The following is a 6,000-nucleotide window of genomic DNA, read 5'->3' on the forward strand; positions in this document are numbered from 1 at the left end:
TGGTATTTGGAGTTGGGACTTCTGGGAGGTAATTGGGTTTAGATGAAGTCATGAGAGTGGAGCCCCCATGATGGGCTTAGTGTCCGTGTAAGAAAAGGAAGAGATACTACAACTACCTCTCTCTCTCTCTCTCTCTCTGCCATGTGAGAATTCAGCAAGAAGGTGACCAACTGCAAACCAGGAAGACAGCCCTCACCAGACACCAAATCTTGGACTTCCAGAACCTTCATCTTGGACTTCCAGTCTCCAGAACTGTGAGAAATTAATGTGAGTTTTTTTTAAGGCACCCAGTCTATGGTACTTGTTATAGCAGCATGGACTAAGACAACAGCCTCATGAAATGGGGACAATTTTTACATCTTTTTCACAAATATGAAAACTGAGGACAAGAGAGGTTGCTTGTTCCCTAATGTCTAGCTAAGAGGCATCCAGGATTATAGGCATGACTCATGCTTCTGTTCCTCCAGTAACCTTTCTGAGCACTTACTGTTTCTCAAGGACTTTGCTAAGGGCCAGGGCTATACAATCAGATGAACTTCTTCAAGTTCTCCTCACCATCTAGTCAGGAAGACACGCAAAGATTAACAAATCTGTGATGACAGGATCGTGTGGCAGATTCAAAGACACAGTCACACAGGCAGCCGTGGGTCACAGAGGAGGGAGATGTAGGTCACAGTAGGAGGAGAGAGGCCAGAATCCCGGCTCTGCCACATAGGGATGTTTCAGCCTTGTGCAAACTGCTTAACCTCTCTAAGCTCTGCTTTCCTCATCTGAGAAAAGGAGCTAACACTTACTGGCAACCTGTGGGGATTAAATGGAATGCTGTATGTGGAAGGAACTCCTGAGAATGACAGAGTGAGAGCCCTGGGGCCTCGTGGAGCTGGGAAGGCTTCCTGGAAGAGGAGAAGTGTGTTTGGTTTGGAGAGGAGGATGGCTTGCTCCGAGCTGGGATGACAACACCTGGGTAGAGGGTTGTGGCTCTTCAAGATTCAACTGTGAAAGAGTCCTGAGTTGAATTTGCCTGGTGGCAAGGGACGGACATGGTCTGACGTGGCCTCCACTCATCTATGCATCCGGATTTTGCCCCAGGCCCACATTTCTCTCTGCCCAGGCGCTGTGGTGACCCAGGAGGCCTTTTTAAGTGGTTGAATGACAAGGAAGAAGGTAACAAATGGTTGGGTATAAGAAAGGAACAAAAGGATTTAGGATCTCTGCTGCACCAGTGGGGCTCCACATTGCCCTCTGGTGCCTGGCCGTCTGAGTCTAGCCCCCTGCAAGGCGGCCCCGGGGGAACCTGAGTGTGTGCATGTTCCCCACAGAGAGAAATAGGGTGGGCTGGCCGCCCACGGTGGAATTTTGCCTGGCTTGTAGCTCAGGAGAAAGTCTGGGCTTTGGCACAGCCGCTGACTAGCTGCATGACTCTGGCCAATGGTTAGACATCTCTCAGCTTTCTTGTCTTATCTGTGAGCTGGGGCCAGCATTACCTATTTTGAATGTCTGTTTTAAGGACTGGAGATAATCTACATAGAGGACCTAATGCAAAGCTCAATACATAGTTGTTATTCCATTAAATGGTAGTGATTGCTGCTAAAGATGTGAGGAAGCTTTGTGCTCCTGAGTAGGGACTGGGCTATTTAATGTTACCCCAAGCTGCTAGACTGTTGGGAAAAAGTCACATTTAAAGTAAGCCCACCTTTTCTTTCAGCAGCAATCTTACATAAAAAAAATATTGACGTATAACAAACATAGCAGAAAAGTGAACATGTTGTAAGTACACACCTTGTTATACTTTTACAAAATAAGCTGGGTGGGTGTAGTAGTCCCAGCTACTCAGGAGGCTGAGGCAGGAGGATCCCTTGAACCCAGGAGTTCAAAGCCAGCCTAGGCAACATATGGAGACCCTATCTCTTAAAAAAGAAAAAAAGAAAAAAGCTTTTACAAAGTAAACACACCCACGTGACCAATACCCAGACCAAGAAACAAAACACGACCAGTATCCCCGAAACCCATCTTGGGCCCACACCCCAGTCACTCTCTACCCCCTGCACATTATTCCAACTTCTGTCACCATAAATTAGTTTCCTATAAATGAAACCATATACTATGTACTCTTTTGTGTCTGGCTTCTTTCGTTCCTCATTATGTTTGTGAGGTTTGTCCATATTGTTCCTTGTATAATAGTTGTAGTTCATTCATTCTCATTGCTACCTAGTATTCCATTGAGTAAACATACTGCAGTTTACTTATTCCTTCTAATTGCAAACTCTTAAAAACTATCTTTAATGCGAGAGTATCTAGAAAAATTTCTTAACTGGTTATTCAGCCTTTGTATACTTGTACATACAAAGAAGTTAATTTCTTGCAATGGGACCTTGTTAATCTTGGCAAGAAATATTTTTTTAAAAACTAGGGGGCGCTGGTGAGCCCATTCTCTCAAGGTCTTGCCAAAGAGTGACAAAGCCTGTTTGAGGTAAGAAATACAGCTCTGCACTGAAAAATCAAGTTCCTTGGGAACAGCCCCAGTGGGCATGTGAGTGTCCTTTGAAAAACTTCCCTTTCTATTTCCATCTACAATCGTTTGTTTCTGCCTGAGCACTGTGTCAGGGAGAAGGACGTTTCTAACTTCAGGTACTTTTTTTAGGTCTTCAAATCTGCCCCCACTTCTTGGTGGAATTATGGTTATATTGAAAATGTTTGCTTATTTGCTTAAATTAACTATGGTTATATTGAAAATGTTTGCTTATCTGCTTAAATTCTAGTGAATGACATATTGCTTTGATATTAGTGATTCTAGCTTTTCTCAGCATTTTGTTTGTTTGTTTATTGAAATCCCTAGGGTAATAGCAGGACGGAGGCTGGGCAGCCAGCTGTGGATTATTTGAGCAGAGCATCTGGAATTACTTTTCAGATATTTTGGTAACAAGGAAATCCCCAATGTATTTTGCCTGGAGCACTTTTACACTTCTCTAAAAAAAAATGTCTGTAGTTTAGAAAGGAATTTAATCTCTAAACCCTTAATTGCAGTACTTTAAACTTTACTCATTGGAATGGTGTTTGTAAAAAGATACTTTGTTCCAAGAAACCTGTAAGACATTAAAAATCCTGCTTACTCTACTTTCCCTTGCCAGAAATAGAAAAAGAGTCGCTGCCAAGAATAAATGAAGCTTTACAACCACTTTGTAAAACTATTTGGCATTATTTCTCAAAATCAGACACTCTTATAACCTGTGACCCAGCAATTCCATTCCTGGGTATTCACCCAACAGAAATCCACACAGAGATATGCACCAAAAGACATGTACCAGAATGTTCATACCAGCACAATTTGTAACAATCCCAAATTGTAAACAAACTCAAATATCCATGAAGAGTTGGATGAATTAATGAACTATGGTATAGTCATGTGATAGAATATTACCTAGCAATCAAAGAAATGAGCTACAGCTGTGCATAAAACCCTAGATGAATTTCCAAAACAATGTTGGATAAAGGAAGTCATATGAAACAGAATACAAATCATTCTATTTAAATAAATTAAAAAAAACTAACCTTTGTTGTATAGTTGAGAATAGTGGTTACCTTTGAGAGGGGAGGTGATGGTGATACAGGGGTTCGGGGGCTTCTAGGGTGTGGGTAATGTTCCATTTATTGACCTGGGAGATGGTTATGTAGATATGAACACCTTGTGATGATCCACTTTGGATTAGTGCACTTTTTAATAAACAAGTTTTTAAAAGTTAAAAAAAAAAAAACAAATGCCTTCTGGACCTCATGTGTTTTAATATTCTAGAAGAGCCATCTAACTCTGAGAAAATATATTTCTTTCCCCCAAATCTCATCCCCTTTACTTCATCTGTTAATAATTAGAAAGTAGCCTCCATTATAAAGTATGTAATTATGTACTTTAATCGTTTGGAATATCCAAAATGAACATCAGTATAACAGTTTAGTTAGAACAAAAATAGTTTATCAGTTGGTCTCCTGATTATAGAATAGATAAAAATTCTTATGGCCTCTTTACAAATAAACTATGGTTTTCTTATAGTTCATTACAAAGACTCGCTTCTCTATTAGTTAAAAAGAAAAAAATAAAATTTGGCTTTAATCTTCCAGATAATCAAAAAAGAAAAAGAAAAAAAGAATTTACCTTTAGACAGCTAATCTCTTTTCTAGTGCAATATGGTTTTCTGAATCTTGACACAACCTTGACATGGTATTGGAACTAAAATGTATGTATAGAAAATTTCCAGGTCTTCACATGTTAAGATATATGCTGAACAGTTCATTTGCATACTGATGAGTTACATGCTCCTGCTAAGAGTAACTATGTAATGAATTCTTGAAGGATTAAAACCAACCACTCAGGTTTTCCTTCAAAGCTCCTGGGTTTTTGGTCAGCTCGTGAATATTAATGAAGTTGGCATAGTGTGCAGTACAGGTATATTGGGGTAGTTAGGTCTTCACCAAGTGGTTACAGTGATAAGTGCCTCTATTATTCTTGGAGAAAAAATGTGGTTACTGAATTTTGGAGCTAGCTTTCAAGAAGTGTTCTGCTTCACCAGAAAACCTATGCACCCAGAGGTGTTTTAAAGAATAAGCAATAGTTAGAGGGCGTCAGAGGAAAGAAAAGTAAAGGCAGCCTTCTGCCTTCTAGGTCAACATCTGAAAAGAGACAACATCTGAACAAACTGACTCAACACTACGATGTTTCAATCACCGTGACTTTACAAATTTTGATGTATGCTAGGCCCCTGGTGGCAGGATGCTGACCAACACACCTCCTGTATACAAACCCATGTGTGGTCCCCTTGCCTTGAATCTAGGCTGGCCTTGTGACTTGTTTCAATTTTAGGATGAGCTAGAAGTAATACTATGCCAGCTCCTGACCTAAACTTTAGGCAGGCCTGTAAACTTTGGCTTTTGTACTCTTGGAGCCCTGAACCAGGTGAGCAGTCTGGCTACCCTGCTGAAGAGACCCACATAAACCCTGAGACTTCCTAGAGAAAGGGAGACGCCCGGCCATCTTATCAAGCCAGCCAAGTCCAGCCCTGAGGTGGGCCCTCTGCTGAATGTGACCACCTGACTGACCATCTGCAGGCACAGGAACTGCCCAGCTGAGCCCATCCCAGACTGCAGAAGCACAGTGGTGGTTTTTAAGCCATTAGCTTTGGGGAAGGTTTGTTATACACCAATAGGTAACTGACGCAGCTCTTTCCTCATCTTTGTGCTTCTTTTTCAAAATTACCTTATACTGAGCCTATAGATTCATATGGGGAAAAGAGTATTGAGTCTTTCTTTTTGTTCACGTATCCAGCTTTTCTTTTCAACAACTTTTTATATTTTCCCTATAAAGCTCTGACCATTATTTGTTAAGCTCATTTTCAGGATCAATATCATTTCTGTTACTATGGTGAATGAGAATTTTGGGGGGCTACATTTTCTAATTGTATCTAGTTGAGCTAGATACAAGCATGCTATTGATTTTTGTATGTTGATTTTGTATCCAGAAACCTTGCTGAACCCTCTAATAGTTGGTCTGAAGATTCTCTTAAATCTCTTGGATTTCAAGTAGTTGATCTGCAAATAATGACCATATTATCTTTGCCTGAAAATTTTCTTAGATTTCAAGTAGTTGATCTGAAAATGATGACCATATTACCCTATTCTCCCTGATACTTTTTCCTCCTTTATTCTTGTGTCTTTTCATCATGAAGGACATCTGGAGGATGTTGGGTAGTAGCCATGATAAGTAACATTCTGATTTTAATAGGGATGTGTTTGGAGTTTCATCAATTATTATAACATTTGTGTAAGCTTTTAAAGATACCTTTATTAAATAAAGTTCCTGTCTATTCTAAGTTTTCTAAAAGTTTTATTATTTTTTAAATAAATGAGTGTTGAATTTTATTGCCTACATTTTCCTACATTTGTTGAGGTAATCATATGCTTTTCCTCCGTTTAATATTTTCATATTTTAAAATAACTTGATACATTTTTCTA

The sequence above is a fragment of the Lemur catta genome, chromosome 5 (assembly GCF_020740605.2).
Source record: "Lemur catta isolate mLemCat1 chromosome 5, mLemCat1.pri, whole genome shotgun sequence".
Lineage (NCBI taxonomy): Eukaryota > Metazoa > Chordata > Mammalia > Primates > Lemuridae > Lemur > Lemur catta.